This window comes from Procambarus clarkii, chromosome 58 (genome assembly GCF_040958095.1).
Source record: "Procambarus clarkii isolate CNS0578487 chromosome 58, FALCON_Pclarkii_2.0, whole genome shotgun sequence".
Taxonomy (NCBI): Eukaryota; Metazoa; Arthropoda; class Malacostraca; order Decapoda; family Cambaridae; genus Procambarus; species Procambarus clarkii.
Genome location: NC_091207.1, coordinates 28,333,045 through 28,352,626, shown reverse-complemented (window position 1 = coordinate 28,352,626; position 19,582 = coordinate 28,333,045).

Below are 19,582 nucleotides of genomic sequence, written 5' to 3'. Positions count from 1 at the left end.
ATAAATACACATCACTAAGTGTACCTTTAAAATGGACACATACAGATAATTACCGTACACATGTCAGTTCAATTACAGGTACACATACACACACATAGCTTCACGTGTCTGTCGGTCTTGACAATAGTACACATGGATACGCACACAAAACAGTCCATTATCAATTAATATGTGTGTGTGTGTATTTATTTTCTCCTTGTATTTACTATATGTATCTGCAGAATCGAGTTATTAGCTCTTGGACCCCGCCTATCAAATATATGTATTTTTCCTTTTTTTATATCTACTACATCTATTTCTCTCTAACACACACACACACACACAAACTGGAGGCCTACCGTCTAAACGGAGAGAGTTCGTTGGTTATAATCCTAATGGTCCCATATCGAATCTCAGTTGATGCAATAGCAAATCGACAGATATTCTTTACCCTGATTCGCCTGTTCACCGGCTCCCCTCCGACCGGGGAGCCAGTCGGCCGAGCGGACAGCACACTGGACACTAGACTTGTGATCCTGTGGTCCCGGGTTCGATTCCGGGCGCCGCCGAGAAACAATGGGCAGAGTTTCTTTCACCCTGTGCCCCTGTTACCTTGCAGTAAAACAGGTACCTGGGTGTTAGTCAGCTGTCACGGGCTGCTTCCTGGGGGTGGAGGCCTGGTCGAGGACCGGACCGCGGGGACACTAAAGCCCCGAAATCATCTCAAGAAGAACCTCAAGAGATAAGCACAAATGAATCCATCAATGGATCCATCTATCTATCTACTTAAATCTGTCAATCCATCAATCTATCATCCCATAAACCAACCATTTATCATTATATACATTTATATTCCATTTATCCGTCCATCAACTCTTCTGTCTATCCATCCATCTACTCATATGTCTTTCCATCCATCAGATAGAAGGATGCATCTATGCATCCGTCTATCCGTCAATGTATATATTTGGCAATCAATGTAGACATCCATCTATCTACTTATATAAATTTTCCTTTAATCCCTGTTTCACCTGCACCACTCCCCCCTGTTTCTCCCTCTGCATCCCTGTTTCACCTGCACCACTCCCCCTGTTCCCACATCCCCATCCCTGTTTCACCTGCACCACTCCCCCTGTTCCCCCATCCCCATCCCTGTTTCACTTGCACCACTCCCCCTGTTCCCCCATCCCCATCCCTGTTTCACCTGCACCACTCCCCCTGTTCCCCCATCCCCATCCCTGTTTCACCTGCACCACTCCCCCTGTTCCCCCATCCCCATCCCTGTTTCACCTGCACCACTCCCCCTGTTCCCCCATCCCATCCCTGTTTTCACCTGCACCACTCTCTCTGTTTCTCCCTCTTCATCCCTGTTTCACCTGCACCACTCCCCCTGTTTCTCCTCTTCATCCCTGTTTCATCTGCACCACTCCCCCTTTCCCCCATCCCCATCCCTGTTTCACCTGTACAGCCCGCCCTGTTCCCCCCTCTTCCTCCCTGTTTCACCTGCACCACTCCCCTGTTCCCTCTCTTCATTCCACCTCTAAATCCCGTATCCTCCCCCCCCCCCACCACCACCACCTTTGCACCTCTTCCTTTAACTTAAATCAGGACCAATAAACTTCTTTATGTGTTTAATTTAGGTTTTTTCTAGGTACGAAAAAGTCTTCAGCCATCTCAAGCATTATTTTACAATTAACTTTAATTAAATTGTAGGGGGGGGGGGGGGGGAGTGATAATAATTAATAATTATTCCTAAATCCTTTAGCTAAAGTCAACACTGACCAACCTATGCCCGTTCCCTACCCCAGACCATTCCCTCTACAAATATATTAATTTAGTAATAATAAGCCTTAATAATATATTAATAAATAAATTTTAAAATAAATCTGTTTATGGCTGCAGCCTCCAGCATGTGGCCTCATTACATAGACAGACATTCTCTTTATATATATATATATATATATATATATATATATATATATATATATATATATATATATATATATATTATATATATATTTAAAAATCTGTCATATATGTAAATTAAATAATAAATATTTAATTATTAAATTTAATTTAATTTGTTTTATTAATATAATTATTTAATAATTTAATAAAATAATAATTTATTAAAAAACATTAATTTGATTACTTATTTAATAAAATTAAATAATAAATAATAAATTAAATATTGATATATACTTGTGTGTCCAGGAGGCCATCTGTGTCCCCTCAGATGGTCTCCCTTATCACAGTTTGTGTCTATGGATGTGTGTCTGTGTGTGTATATCCCTGTGAGTGTCCGGGCGAGTGTGTGTGAGTGTGAGTGTCCCTGTGAGTGTCCGGGTGCGTGTGTGTCCGGTTATACCTGTGGGTCCAGGAGGCCATCTGTGTCCCCTCAGATGGTCTCCCTTATCACAGTCTATGTGTGTGTGTGAGTGTGAGTGCCCCTGTGAGTGTTCGGGTGAGGGTGTGTGTGTGAGTGTCCGGGTTTATGTGAGGTTTGGTTCCAGGGAAACATCCTTCCCCCCCCCCTCCCCATATCTCCTCCCTTATTCCCACCGTGGGTTCGAATCCCAGGTGATTAGACCTGCTCTAGGTCCATGGATCCAAGGTATCCATCCGTGGGCCCAACGGATTTCACCCCTTCCCCACTTTCCAAGTGCCAGGTCAATTCCAGCTATCCAGGGAACCTGTCGAAACAGAGGCAGCTACAGGAGGGGACACACAAATATTTGTGCCCTGCAGTTATACACCCGTTCCGACAGACTCGATCGCAATCTATCCAGATGAGAACACGTTCTCTTCCGACTAGACCACGCTGGAGTCGCTGTATGTCTCGAATTTGAATCCTTTATTTATAGTTAGTATTTTTGGTGAATTAATTGATTTGTTTTAATTTTTTATTGATTTAGGTAGAACGATTTGGGGAGTTGGGGGGGGAGGGGGTGGGGGGGTTGTGTGTGTAATGGATTGTCGAGATCGTGGTTGGTTAGTATTTATCTAGTTGTGTTCACCTAGTTATGCTTGCGAGGGTTGAGCTCTACTCTTTCGGCCCGCCTCTCAACTGTCAATCAATCAATTATTACTAACTAATAAAAAACATTCCACACACACACACCCAGGAAGCAGCCCGTAACAGCTGTCTAACGCCCAGATACATATTTACTGCTAGGTAACTGGGGCATCAGAATGATAGAAACTCTGCTGATTTCCGTTTGTTCCATCACCGTGGGATCGAATGAGCTACGATTACGAGTCGAGAGCGACGTCCACTCAGCCATAAAGCCCCCTAGTTTGTGAATTGGTGCAAAAGATAATTTGGGAGAGGTTAAGGGAAAGGAATGATGTTTGGTGGCTTTGAAAGCTTTGGATGGGAGGGGGTTGGCAGTTATGAATTAAAATTGTTAATTATTTAAGATAGGATATATATGCAAAAGACGTTGCGAGATATAGTAAGAAAAGTGTTTCTGACTGAGGTTAGGTACTGTGTGATTGACTTGTATGTTAGGAAAAAGAACACTTAATAAAACGTAGATGATCTTTTGAAATGTTTCTTAGCAAATAGTTGCAAATTATTGTGTGAAAAGCATATGGTTCCTCTACCCTACACAAACACACGTGAGCACAATTAGTCCACGCGATTCAGAGAGAGTGAGAGTGAACAGCGAAATAGTAACAAAAAATGTGACAATGAGGGGAAACTATGTCATTCAAACGTTAACCATATAAATTACAGTAACACTAACCGAGCGTCCACATACATATTCCAATCAATTTACATAAATAAACATTCACTAATATATTCCTTTAAAATGAACACACGCAGATAGTTGCAGTACACATGTCAGTTCAAATACTGGTACACATAAACACTCGTCTGTCCATCTTGACAATAGTAGACATGTAACAAAAAATGTGACAATAATGGGAAACTATGTCATTCAAACGTATAAATGTTAACCATATAAATTAAAGTAACACTAATCGCGCGCACACGTACATATGTCAATCAATTTACATAAATACACATTCACTAATGTGTACCTTTAAAATGGACACATACAGATAATTACCGTACACATGTCAGTTCAATTACAGGTACACATACACACACATAGCTTCACGTGTCTGTCGGTCTTGACAATAGTACACATGGATACGCACACAAAACAGTCCATTATCAATTAATATGTGTGTGTGTGTGTATTTATTTCTCCTTGTATTTACTATATGTATCTGCAGAATCGAGTTATTAGCTCTTGGACCCCGCCTATCAAATATATGTATTTTTCCTTTTTTTATATCTACTACATCTATTTCTCTCTAACACACACACACACACACAAACTGGAGGCCTACCGTCTAAACGGAGAGAGTTCGTTGGTTATAATCCTAATGGTCCCATATCGAATCTCAGTTGATGCAATAGCAAATCGACAGATATTCTTTACCCTGATTCGCCTGTTCACCGGCTCCCCTCCGACCGGGGAGCCAGTCGGCCGAGCGGACAGCACACTGGACACTAGACTTGTGATCCTGTGGTCCCGGGTTCGATTCCGGGCGCCGCCGAGAAACAATGGGCAGAGTTTCTTTCACCCTGTGCCCCTGTTACCTTGCAGTAAAACAGGTACCTGGGTGTTAGTCAGCTGTCACGGGCTGCTTCCTGGGGGTGGAGGCCTGGTCGAGGACCGGACCGCGGGGACACTAAAGCCCCGAAATCATCTCAAGAAGAACCTCAAGAGATAAGCACAAATGAATCCATCAATGGATCCATCTATCTATCTACTTAAATCTGTCAATCCATCAATCTATCATCCCATAAACCAACCATTTATCATTATATACATTTATATTCCATTTATCCGTCCATCAACTCTTCTGTCTATCCATCCATCTACTCATATGTCTTTCCATCCATCAGATAGAAGGATGCATCTATGCATCCGTCTATCCGTCAATGTATATATTTGGCAATCAATGTAGACATCCATCTATCTACTTATATAAATTTTCCTTTAATCCCTGTTTCACCTGCACCACTCCCCCTGTTTCTCCCTCTGCATCCCTGTTTCACCTGCACCACTCCCCCTGTTCCCACATCCCCATCCCTGTTTCACCTGCACCACTCCCCCTGTTCCCCCATCCCCATCCCTGTTTCACTTGCACCACTCCCCCTGTTCCCCCATCCCCATCCCTGTTTCACCTGCACCACTCCCCCTGTTCCCCCATCCCCATCCCTGTTTCACCTGCACCACTCCCCCTGTTCCCCCATCCCCATCCCTGTTTCACCTGCACCACTCCCCCTGTTCCCCCATCCCCATCCCTGTTTCACCTGCACCACTCTCTCTGTTTCTCCCTCTTCATCCCTGTTTCACCTGCACCACTCCCCCTGTTTCTCCTCTTCATCCCTGTTTCATCTGCACCACTCCCCCTCTTCCCCCATCCCCATCCCTGTTTCACCTGTACAGCCCGCCCTGTTCCCCCCTCTTCCTCCCTGTTTCACCTGCACCACTCCCCCTGTTCCCTCTCTTCATTCCACCTCTAAATCCCGTATCCTCCCCCCCCCCACCACCACCACCTTTGCACCTCTTCCTTTAACTTAAATCAGGACCAATAAACTTCTTTATGTGTTTAATTTAGGTTTTTTCTAGGTACGAAAAAGTCTTCAGCCATCTCAAGCATTATTTTACAATTAACTTTAATTAAATTGGTAGGGGGGGGGGAGTGATAAGAATAATTAATAATTATTCCTAAATCCTTTAGCTAAAGTCAACACTGACCAACCTATGCCCGTTCCCTACCCCAGACCATTCCCTCTACAAATATATTAATTTAGTAATAATAAGCCTTAATAATATATTAATAAATAAATTTTAAAATAAATCTGTTTATGGCTGCAGCCTCCAGCATGTGGCCTCATTACATAGACAGACATTCTCTTTATATATATATATATATATATATATATATATATATATATATATATATATATATATATATATATATATATATATATATATATATATATATATATAAAAAAATCTGTCATATATGTAAATTAAATAATAAATATTTAATTATTAAATTTAATTTAATTTGTTTTATTAATATAATTATTTAATAATTTAATAAAATAATAATTTATTAAAAAACATTAATTTGATTACTTATTTAATAAAATTAAATAATAAATAATAAATTAAATATTGATATATACTTGTGTGTCCAGGAGGCCATCTGTGTCCCCTCAGATGGTCTCCCTTATCACAGTTTGTGTCTATGGATGTGTGTCTGTGTGTGTATATCCCTGTGAGTGTCCGGGCGAGTGTGTGTGAGTGTGAGTGTCCCTGTGAGTGTCCGGGTGCGTGTGTGTCCGGTTATACCTGTGGGTCCAGGAGGCCATCTGTGTCCCCTCAGATGGTCTCCCTTATCACAGTCTATGTGTGTGTGTGAGTGTGAGTGCCCCTGTGAGTGTTCGGGTGAGGGTGTGTGTGTGAGTGTCCGGGTTTATGTGAGGTTTGGTTCCAGGGAAACATCCTTCCCCCCCCCCTCCCCATATCTCCTCCCTTATTCCCACCGTGGGTTCGAATCCCAGGTGATTAGACCTGCTCTAGGTCCATGGATCCAAGGTATCCATCCGTGGGCCCAACGGATTTCACCCCTTCCCCACTTTCCAAGTGCCAGGTCAATTCCAGCTATCCAGGGAACCTGTCGAAACAGAGGCAGCTACAGGAGGGGACACACAAATATTTGTGCCCTGCAGTTATACACCCGTTCCGACAGACTCGATCGCAATCTATCCAGATGAGAACACGTTCTCTTCCGACTAGACCACGCTGGAGTCGCTGTATGTCTCGAATTTGAATCCTTTATTTATAGTTAGTATTTTTGGTGAATTAATTGATTTGTTTTAATTTTTTATTGATTTAGGTAGAACGATTTGGGGAGTTGGGGGGGGAGGGGGTGGGGGGGTTGTGTGTGTAATGGATTGTCGAGATCGTGGTTGGTTAGTATTTATCTAGTTGTGTTCACCTAGTTATGCTTGCGAGGGTTGAGCTCTACTCTTTCGGCCCGCCTCTCAACTGTCAATCAATCAATTATTACTAACTAATAAAAAACATTCCACACACACACACCCAGGAAGCAGCCCGTAACAGCTGTCTAACGCCCAGATACATATTTACTGCTAGGTAACTGGGGCATCAGAATGATAGAAACTCTGCTGATTTCCGTTTGTTCCATCACCGTGGGATCGAATGAGCTACGATTACGAGTCGAGAGCGACGTCCACTCAGCCATAAAGCCCCCTAGTTTGTGAATTGGTGCAAAAGATAATTTGGGAGAGGTTAAGGGAAAGGAATGATGTTTGGTGGCTTTGAAAGCTTTGGATGGGAGGGGGGTTGGCAGTTATGAATTAAAATTGTTAATTATTTAAGATAGGATATATATGCAAAAGACGTTGCGAGATATAGTAAGAAAAGTGTTTCTGACTGAGGTTAGGTACTGTGTGATTGACTTGTATGTTAGGAAAAAGAACACTTAATAAAAACGTAGATGATCTTTTGAAATGTTTCTTAACAAATAGTTGCAAATTATTGTGTGAAAAGCATATGGTTCCTCTACCCTACACAAACACACGTGAGCACAATTAGTCCACGCGATTCAGAGAGAGTGAGAGTGAACAGCGAAATAGTAACAAAAATGTGACAATGAGGGGAAACTATGTCATTCAAACGTTAACCATATAAATTACAGTAACACTAACCGAGCGTCCACATACATATTCCAATCAATTTACATAAATAAACATTCACTAATATATTCCTTTAAAATGAACACACGCAGATAGTTGCAGTACACATGTCAGTTCAAATACTGGTACACATAAACACTCGTCTGTCCATCTTGACAATAGTAGACATGTAACAAAAAATGTGACAATAATGGGAAACTATGTCATTCAAACGTATAAATGTTAACCATATAAATTAAAGTAACACTAATCGCGCGCACACGTACATATGTCAATCAATTTACATAAATACACATTCACTAATGTGTACCTTTAAAATGGACACATACAGATAATTACCGTACACATGTCAGTTCAATTACAGGTACACATACACACACATAGCTTCACGTGTCTGTCGGTCTTGACAATAGTACACATGGATACGCACACAAAACAGTCCATTATCAATTAATATGTGTGTGTGTGTGTATTTATTTCTCCTTGTATTTACTATATGTATCTGCAGAATCGAGTTATTAGCTCTTGGACCCCGCCTATCAAATATATGTATTTTTCCTTTTTTTATATCTACTACATCTATTTCTCTCTAACACACACACACACACACAAACTGGAGGCCTACCGTCTAAACGGAGAGAGTTCGTTGGTTATAATCCTAATGGTCCCATATCGAATCTCAGTTGATGCAATAGCAAATCGACAGATATTCTTTACCCTGATTCGCCTGTTCACCGGCTCCCCTCCGACCGGGGAGCCAGTCGGCCGAGCGGACAGCACACTGGACACTAGACTTGTGATCCTGTGGTCCCGGGTTCGATTCCGGGCGCCGCCGAGAAACAATGGGCAGAGTTTCTTTCACCCTGTGCCCCTGTTACCTTGCAGTAAAACAGGTACCTGGGTGTTAGTCAGCTGTCACGGGCTGCTTCCTGGGGGTGGAGGCCTGGTCGAGGACCGGACCGCGGGGACACTAAAGCCCCGAAATCATCTCAAGAAGAACCTCAAGAGATAAGCACAAATGAATCCATCAATGGATCCATCTATCTATCTACTTAAATCTGTCAATCCATCAATCTATCATCCCATAAACCAACCATTTATCATTATATACATTTATATTCCATTTATCCGTCCATCAACTCTTCTGTCTATCCATCCATCTACTCATATGTCTTTCCATCCATCAGATAGAAGGATGCATCTATGCATCCGTCTATCCGTCAATGTATATATTTGGCAATCAATGTAGACATCCATCTATCTACTTATATAAATTTTCCTTTAATCCCTGTTTCACCTGCACCACTCCCCCTGTTTCTCCCTCTGCATCCCTGTTTCACCTGCACCACTCCCCCTGTTCCCACATCCCCATCCCTGTTTCACCTGCACCACTCCCCCTGTTCCCCCATCCCCATCCCTGTTTCACTTGCACCACTCCCCCTGTTCCCCCATCCCCATCCCTGTTTCACCTGCACCACTCCCCCTGTTCCCCCATCCCCATCCCTTTTTCACCTGCACCACTCCCCCTGTTCCCCCATCCCCATCCCTGTTTCACCTGCACCACTCCCCCTGTTCCCCCATCCCCATCCCTGTTTCACCTGCACCACTCCCCCTGTTTCTCCTCTTCATCCCTGTTTCATCTGCACCACTCCCCCTGTTCCCCCATCCCCATCCCTGTTTCACCTGTACAGCCCCCCCTGTTCCCCCCTCTTCCTCCCTGTTTCACCTGCACCACTCCCCCTGTTCCCTCTCTTCATTCCACCTCTAAATCCCGTATCCTCCCCCCCCCCACCACCACCTTTGCACCTCTTCCTTTAACTTAAATCAGACCAATAAACTTCTTTATGTGTTTAATTTAGGTTTTTCTAGGTACGAAAAGTCTTCAGCCATCGCAAGCATTATTTACAATTAACTTTAATTAAATTGTTAGGGGGGGGGAGTGATAAGAATAATTTAATAATTATTCCTAAATCCTTTAGCTAAAGTCAACATTGACAACCTATGCCCGTTCCCTACACCAGACCATTCCCTCTACAAATATATTAATTAAGTAATAATAAGCCTTAATAATATATTAATAAGTAATTTTAAAATAAATCTGTTTATGGCTGCAGCCTCCAGCATGTGGCCTCATTACATAGACAGACATTCTCTTTATATATATATATATATATATATATATATATATATATATATAACTATATACTATATATAGTATATATAGTATATATATATATCAATTTACATAAATAAATATTCACTAATATATTCCTTTAAAATTGACACAAGCGGATTAAGGCGGTCCTGTACATACCAGTTGCATTGCTCCTGGCAGTATGGGTTCGAGTCACTTCTGGCATGTGAGTTTTCAGTTGCATATAGTCCTGGGGACCATTACGGCTTGTTCGCATGAATATATATATAATATATATATATATATATATATATATATATATATATATATATACTAATAGTATATATATATATATATATATATTTAAAAAATCTGTCATATATGTAAATTAAATAATAAATATTTAATTATTAAATTTAATTTAATTTGTTTTATTAATATAATTATTTAATAATTTAATAAAATAATAATTTATTAAAAAACATTAATTTGATTACTTATTTAATAAAATTAAATAATAAATAATAAATTAAATATTGATATATACTTGTGTGTCCAGGAGGCCATCTGTGTCCCCTCAGATGGTCTCCCTTATCACAGTTTGTGTCTATGGATGTGTGTCTGTGTGTGTATATCCCTGTGAGTGTCCGGGCGAGTGTGTGTGAGTGTGAGTGTCCCTGTGAGTGTCCGGGTGCGTGTGTGTCCGGTTATACCTGTGGGTCCAGGAGGCCATCTGTGTCCCCTCAGATGGTCTCCCTTATCACAGTCTATGTGTGTGTGTGAGTGTGAGTGCCCCTGTGAGTGTTCGGGTGAGGGTGTGTGTGTGAGTGTCCGGGTTTATGTGAGGTTTGGTTCCAGGGAAACATCCTTCCCCCCCCCCCCCTCCCCATATCTCCTCCCTTATTCCACCGTGGGTTCGAATCCCAGGTGATTAGACCTGCTCTAGGTCCATGGATCCAAGGTATCCATCCGTGGGCCCAACGGATTTCACCCCTTCCCCACTTTCCAAGTGCCAGGTCAATTCCAGCTATCCAGGGAACCTGTCGAAACAGAGGCAGCTACAGGAGGGGACACACAAATATTTGTGCCCTGCAGTTACACACCCGTTCCGACAGACTCGATCGCAATCTATCCAGATGAGAACACGTTCTCTTCCGACTAGACCACGCTGGAGTCGCTGTATGTCTCGAATTTGATTCCTTTATTTATAGTTAGTATTTTTGGTGAATTAATTGATTTGTTTTAATTTTTTATTGATTTAGGTAGAACGATTTGGGGAGTTGGGGGGGAGGGGGTGGGGGGGTTGTGTGTGTAATGGATTGTCGAGATCGTGGTTGGTTAGTATTTATCTAGTTGTGTTCACCTAGTTATGCTTGCGAGGGTTGAGCTCTACTCTTTCGGCCCGCCTCTCAACTGTCAATCAATCAATTATTACTAACTAATAAAAAACATTCCACACACACACACCCAGGAAGCAGCCCGTAACAGCTGTCTAACGCCCAGATACATATTTACTGCTAGGTAACTGGGGCATCAGAATGATAGAAACTCTGCTGATTTCCGTTTGTTCCATCACCGTGGGATCGAATGAGCTACGATTACGAGTCGAGAGCGACGTCCACTCAGCTATAAAGCCCCCTAGTTTGTGAATTGGTGCAAAAGATAATTTGGGAGAGGTTAAGGGAAAGGAATGATGTTTGGTGGCTTTGAAAGCTTTGGATGGGAGGGGGGTTGGCAGTTATGAATTAAAATTGTTAATTATTTAAGATAGGATATATATGCAAAAGACGTTGCGAGATATAGTAAGAAAAGTGTTTCTGACTGAGGTTAGGTACTGTGTGATTGACTTGTATGTTAGGAAAAAGAACACTTAATAAAAACGTAGATGATCTTTTGAAATGTTTCTTAACAAATAGTTGCAAATTATTGTGTGAAAAGCATATGGTTCCTCTACCCTACACAAACACACGTGAGCACAATTAGTCCACGCGATTCAGAGAGAGTGAGAGTGAACAGCGAAATAGTAACAAAAAATGTGACAATGAGGGGAAACTATGTCATTCAAACGTTAACCATATAAATTACAGTAACACTAACCGAGCGTCCACATACATATTCCAATCAATTTACATAAATAAACATTCACTAATATATTCCTTTAAAATGAACACACGCAGATAGTTGCAGTACACATGTCAGTTCAAATACTGGTACACATAAACACTCGTCTGTCCATCTTGACAATAGTAGACATGTAACAAAAAATGTGACAATAATGGGAAACTATGTCATTCAAACGTATAAATGTTAACCATATAAATTAAAGTAACACTAATCGCGCGCACACGTACATATGTCAATCAATTTACATAAATACACATTCACTAATGTGTACCTTTAAAATGGACACATACAGATAATTACCGTACACATGTCAGTTCAATTACAGGTACACATACACACACATAGCTTCACGTGTCTGTCGGTCTTGACAATAGTACACATGGATACGCACACAAAACAGTCCATTATCAATTAATATGTGTGTGTGTGTGTGTATTTATTTTCTCCTTGTATTTACTATATGTATCTGAAGAATCGAGTTGGCTCGATTAGCTCTTGGACCCCGCCTATCAAATATATGTATTTTTCCTTTTTTTATATCTACTACATCTATTTCTCTCTAACACACACACACACACACAAACTGGAGGCCTACCGTCTAAACGGAGAGAGTTCGTTGGTTATAATCCTAATGGTCCCATATCGAATCTCAGTTGATGCAATAGCAAATCGACAGATATTCTTTACCCTGATTCGCCTGTTCACCGGCTCCCCTCCGACCGGGGAGCCAGTCGGCCGAGCGGACAGCACACTGGACACTGGACTTGTGATCCTGTGGTCCCGGGTTCGATTCCGGGCGCCGCCGAGAAACAATGGGCAGAGTTTCTTTCACCTGTGCCCCTGTTACCTTGCAGTAAAACAGGTACCTGGGTGTTAGTCAGCTGTCACGGGCTGCTTCCTGGGGGTGGAGGCCTGGTCGAGGACCGGACCGCGGGGACACTAAAGCCCCGAAATCATCTCAAGAAGAACCTCAAGAGATAAGCACAAATGAATCCATCAATGGATCCATCTATCTATCTACTTATATCTGTCAATCCATCAATCTATCTTCCCATAAACCAACCATTTATCATTATATACATTTATATTCCATTTATCCGTCCATCAACTCTTCTGTCTATCCATCCATCTACTCATATGTCTTTCCATCCATCAGATAGAAGGATGCATCTATGCATCCGTCTATCCGTCAATGTATATATTTGGCAATCAATGTAGACATCCATCTATCTACTTATATAAATTTTCCTTTAATCCCTGTTTCACCTGCACCACTCCCCCCTGTTTCTCCCTCTGCATCCCTGTTTCACCTGCACCACTCCCCCTGTTCCCACATCCCCATCCCTGTTTCACCTGCACCACTCCCCCTGTTCCCCCATCCCCATCCCTTTTTCACCTGCACCACTCCCCCTGTTCCCCATCCCCATCCCTGTTTCACCTGCACCACTCCCCCTGTTCCCCCATCCCCATCCCTGTTTTCACCTGCACCACTCCCCCTGTTCCCCCATCCCCATCCCTGTTTCACCTGCACCACTCCCCCTGTTCCCCATCCCCATCCCTGTTTCACCTGCACCACTCCCCCTGTTTCTCCTCTTCATCCCTGTTTCATCTGCACCACTCCCCCTGTTCCCCCATCCCCATCCCTGTTTCACCTGTACAGCCCCCCCTGTTCCCCCCTCTTCCTCCCTGTTTCACCTGCACCACTCCCCCTGTTCCCTCTCTTCATTCCACCTCTAAATCCCGTATCCTCCCCCCCCCACCACCACCTTTGCACCTCTTCCTTTAACTTAAATCAGGACCAATAAACTTCTTTATGTGTTTAATTTAGGTTTTTTCTAGGTACGAAAAAGTCTTCAGCCATCTCAAGCATTATTTTACAATTAACTTAATTAAATTGGTAGGGGGGGGGGAGTGATAAGAATAATTAATAATTATTCCTAAATCCTTTAGCTAAAGTCAACACTGACCAACCTATGCCCGTTCCCTACCCCAGACCATTCCCTCTACAAATATATTAATTAAGTAATAATAAGCCTTAATAATATATTAATAAATAAATTTTAAAATAAATCTGTTTATGGCTGCAGCCTCCAGCATGTGGCCTCATTACATAGACAGGACATTCTCTTTATATATATATATATATATATATATATATATATATATATATATATATATATATATATATATATATATATATATATATATATATATATATATATATATATATATATATATATATATATATATATATATATATATATATTTATATATATATATATATATATATATATATATATATATATATATATATATATATATATATATATATATATATATATATATATATATATCAATTTACATAAATAAATATGCACTAATATATTCCTTTAAAATTGACACAAGCGGATTAAGGCGTCCTGTACATACCAGTTGCATTGCTCCTGGCAGTATGGGTTCGAGTCACTTCTGGCATGTGAGTTTTCAGTTGCATATAGTCCTGGGGACCATTAAGGCTTGTTCGCATGAATATATATATATATATATATATATATATATATATATATATATATATATATATATATATATATATATATATATATATTTAAAAAATCTGTCATATATGTAAATTAAATAATAAATATTTAATTATTAAATTTAATTTAATTTGTTTTATTAATATAATTATTTAATAATTTAATAAAATAATAATTTATTAAAAAACATTAATTTGATTACTTATTTAATAAAATTAAATAATAAATAATAAATTAAATATTGATATATACTTGTGTGTCCAGGAGGCCATCTGTGTCCCCTCAGATGGTCTCCCTTATCACAGTTTGGGTCTATGGATGTGTGTCTGTGTGTGTATATCCCTGTGAGTGTCCGGGCGAGTGTGTGTGAGTGTGAGTGTCCCTGTGAGTGTCCGGGTGCGTGTGTGTCCGGTTATACCTGTGGGTCCAGGAGGCCATCTGTGTCCCCTCAAGATGGTCTCCCTTATCACAGTCTATGTGTGTGTGTGAGTGTGAGTGCCCCTGTGAGTGTTCGGGTGAGGGTGTGTCTGTGAGTGTCCGGGTTTATGTGAGGTTTGGTTCCAGGGAAACATCCTTCCCCCCCCCCTCCCCATATCTCCTCCCTTATTCCCACCGTGGGTTCGAATCCCAGGTGATTAGACCTGCTCTAGGTCCATGGATCCAAGGTATCCATCCGTGGGCCCAACGGATTTCACCCCTTCCCCACTTTCCAAGTGCCAGGTCAATTCCAGCTATCCAGGGAACCTGTCGAAACAGAGGCAGCTACAGGAGGGGACACACAAATATTTGTGCCCTGCAGTTACACACCCGTTCCGACAGACTCGATCGCAATCTATCCAGATGAGAACACGTTCTCTTCCGACTAGACCACGCTGGAGTCGCTGTATGTCTCGAATTTGATTCCTTTATTTATAGTTAGTATTTTTGGTGAATTAATTGATTTGTTTTAATTTTTTATTGATTTAGGTAGAACGATTTGGGGAGTTGGGGGGGAGGGGGTGGGGGGGTTGTGTGTGTAATGGATTGTCGAGATCGTGGTTGGTTAGTATTTATCTAGTTGCGTTCACCTAGTTATGCTTGCGAGGGTTGAGCTCTACTCTTTCGGCCCGCCTCTCAACTGTCAATCAATCAATTATTACTAACTAATAAAAAACATTCCACACACACACACCCAGGAAGCAGCCCGTAACAGCTGTCTAACGCCCAGATACATATTTACTGCTAGGTAACTGGGGCATCAGAATGATAGAAACTCTGCTGATTTACGTTTGTTCCATCACCGTGGGATCGAATGAGCTACGATTACGAGTCGAGAGCGACGTCCACTCAGCTATAAAGCCCCCTAGTTTGTGAATTGGTGCAAAAGATAATTTGGGAGAGGTTAAGGGAAAGGAATGATGTTTGGTGGCTTTGAAAGCTTTGGATGGGAGGGGGGTTGGCAGTTATGAATTAAAATTGTTAATTATTTAGGATAGGATATATATGCAAAAGACGTTGCGAGATATAGTAAGAAAAGTGTTTCTGACTGAGGTTAGGTACTGTGTGATTGACTTGTATGTTAGGAAAAAGAACACTTAATAAAAACGTAGATGATCTTTTGAAATGTTTCTTAACAAATAGTTGCAAATTATTGTGTGAAAAGCATATGGTTCCTCTACCCTACACAAACACACGTGAGCACAATTAGTCCACGCGATTCAGAGAGAGTGAGAGTGAACAGCGAAATAGTAACAAAAAATGTGACAATGAGGGGAAACTATGTCATTCAAACGTTAACCATATAAATTACAGTAACACTAACCGAGCGTCCACATACATATTCCAATCAATTTACATAAATAAACATTCACTAATATATTCCTTTAAAATGAACACACGCAGATAGTTGCAGTACACATGTCAGTTCAAATACTGGTACACATAAACACTCGTCTGTCCATCTTGACAATAGTAGACATGTAACAAAAAATGTGACAATAATGGGAAACTATGTCATTCAAACGTATAAATGTTAACCATATAAATTAAAGTAACACTAATCGCGCGCACACGTACATATGTCAATCAATTTACATAAATACACATTCACTAATGTGTACCTTTAAAATGGACACATACAGATAATTACCGTACACATGTCAGTTCAATTACAGGTACACATACACACACATAGCTTCACGTGTCTGTCGGTCTTGACAATAGTACACATGGATACGCACACAAAACAGTCCATTATCAATTAATGTGTGTGTGTGTGTATTTATTTTCTCCTTGTATTTACTATATGTATCTGAAGAATCGAGTTGGCTCGATTAGCTCTTGGACCCCGCCTATCAAATATATGTATTTTTCCTTTTTTTATATCTACTACATCTATTTCTCTCTAACACACACACACACACACAAACTGGAGGCCTACCGTCTAAACGGAGAGAGTTCGTTGGTTATAATCCTAATGGTCCCATATCGAATCTCAGTTGATGCAATAGCAAATCGACAGATATTCTTTACCCTGATTCGCCTGTTCACCGGCTCCCCTCCGACCGGGGAGCCAGTCGGCCGAGCGGACAGCACACTGGACACTGGACTTGTGATCCTGTGGTCCCGGGTTCGATTCCGGGCGCCGCCGAGAAACAATGGGCAGAGTTTCTTTCACCCTGTGCCCCTGTTACCTTGCAGTAAAACAGGTACCTGGGTGTTAGTCAGCTGTCACGGGCTGCTTCCTGGGGGGTGGAGGCCTGGTCGAGGACCGGACCGCGGGGACACTAAAGCCCCGAAATCATCTCAAGAAGAACCTCAAGAGATAAGCACAAATGAATCCATCAATGGATCCATCTATCTATCTACTTATATCTGTCAATCCATCAATCTATCTTCCCATAAACCAACCATTTATCATTATATACATTTATATTCCATTTATCCGTCCATCAACTCTTCTGTCTATCCATCCATCTACTCATATGTCTTTCCATCCATCAGATAGAAGGATGCATCTATGCATCTGTCTATCCGTCAATGTATATATTTGGCAATCAATGTAGACATCCATCTATCTACTTATATAAATTTTCCTTTAATCCCTGTTTCACCTGCACCACTCCCCCCTGTTTCTCCCTCTGCATCCTTGTTTCACCTGCACCACTCCCCCTGTTCCCACATCCCCATCCCTGTTTCACCTGCACCACTCCCCCTGTTCCCCCATCCCCATCCCTGTTTCACCTGCACCACTCCCCCTGTTCCCCCATCCCCATCCCTGTTTCACCTGCACCACTCCCCCTGTTCCCCCATCCCCATCCCTGTTTCACCTGCACCACTCCCCCTGTTCCCCCATCCCCATCCCTGTTTCACCTGCACCACTCCCCCTGTTTCTCCTCTTCATCCCTGTTTCATCTGCACCACTCCCCCTGTTCCCCCATCCCCATCCCTGTTTCACCTGTACAGCCCCCCCTGTTCCCCCCTCTTCCTCCCTGTTTCACCTGCACCACTCCCCCTGTTCCCTCTCTTCATTCCACCTCTAAATCCCGTATCCTCCCCCCCCCCACCACCACCTTTGCACCTCTTCCTTTAACTTAAATCAGGACCAATAAACTTCTTTATGTGTTTAATTTAGGTTTTTTCTAGGTACGAAAAAGTCTTCAGCCATCTCAAGCATTATTTTACAATTAACTTTAATTAAATTGGTAGGGGGGGGGGGAGTGATAAGAATAATTAATAATTATTCCTAAATCCTTTAGCTAAAGTCAACACTGACCAACCTATGCCCGTTCCCTACCCCAGACCATTCCCTCTACAAATATATTAATTAAGTAATAATAAGCCTTAATAATATATTAATAAATAAATTTTAAAATAAATCTGTTTATGGCTGCAGCCGCCAGCATGTGGCCTCATTACATAGACAGACATTCTCTTTATATATATATATATATATATATATATATATATATATATATATATATATATATATATATATATATATCAATTTACATAAATAAATATTCACTAATATATTCCTTTAAAATTGACACAAGCGGATTAAGGCGTCCTGTACATACCAGTTGCATTGCTCCTGGCAGTATGGGTTCGAGTCACTTCTGGCATGTGAGTTTTCAGTTGCATATAGTCCTGGGGACCATTAAGGCTTGTTTGCATGAATATATATATATATATATATATATATATATATATATATATATATATATATATATATATATATATATATATATATATATATTTAAAAAATCTGTCATATATGTAAATTAAATAATAAATATTTAATTATTAAATTTAATTTAATTTGTTTTATTAATATAATTATTTAATAATTTAATAAAATAATAATTTATTAAAAAACATTAATTTGATTACTTATTTAATAAAATTAAATAATAAATAATAAATTAAATATTGATATATACTTGTGTGTCCAGGAGGCCATCTGTGTCCCCTCAGATGGTCTCCCATATCACAGTTTGGGTCTATGGATGTGTGTCTGTGTGTGTATATCCCTGTGAGTGTCCGGGCGAGTGTGTGTGAGTGTGAGTGTCCCTGTGAGTGTCCGGGTGCGTGTGTGTCCGGTTATACCTGTGGGTCCAGGAGGCCATCTGTGTCCCCTCAAATGGTCTCCCTTATCACAGTCTATGTGTGTGTGTGAGTGTGAGTGCCCCTGTGAGTGTTCGGGTGAGGGTGTGTGTGTGAGTGTCCGGGTTTATGTGAGGTTTGGTTCCAGGGAAACATCCTTCCCCCCCCCCCTCCCCATATCTCCTCCCTTATTCCCACCGTGGGTTCGAATCCCAGGTGATTAGACCTGCTCTAGGTCCATGGATCCAAGGTATCCATCCGTGGGCCCAACGGATTTCACCCCTTCCCCACTTTCCAAGTGCCAGGTCAATTCCAGCTATCCAGGGAACCTGTCGAAACAGAGGCAGCTACAGGAGGGGACACACAAATATTTGTGCCCTGCAGTTACACACCCGTTCCGACAGACTCGATCGCAATCTATCCAGATGAGAACACGTTCTCTTCCGACTAGACCACGCTGGAGTCGCT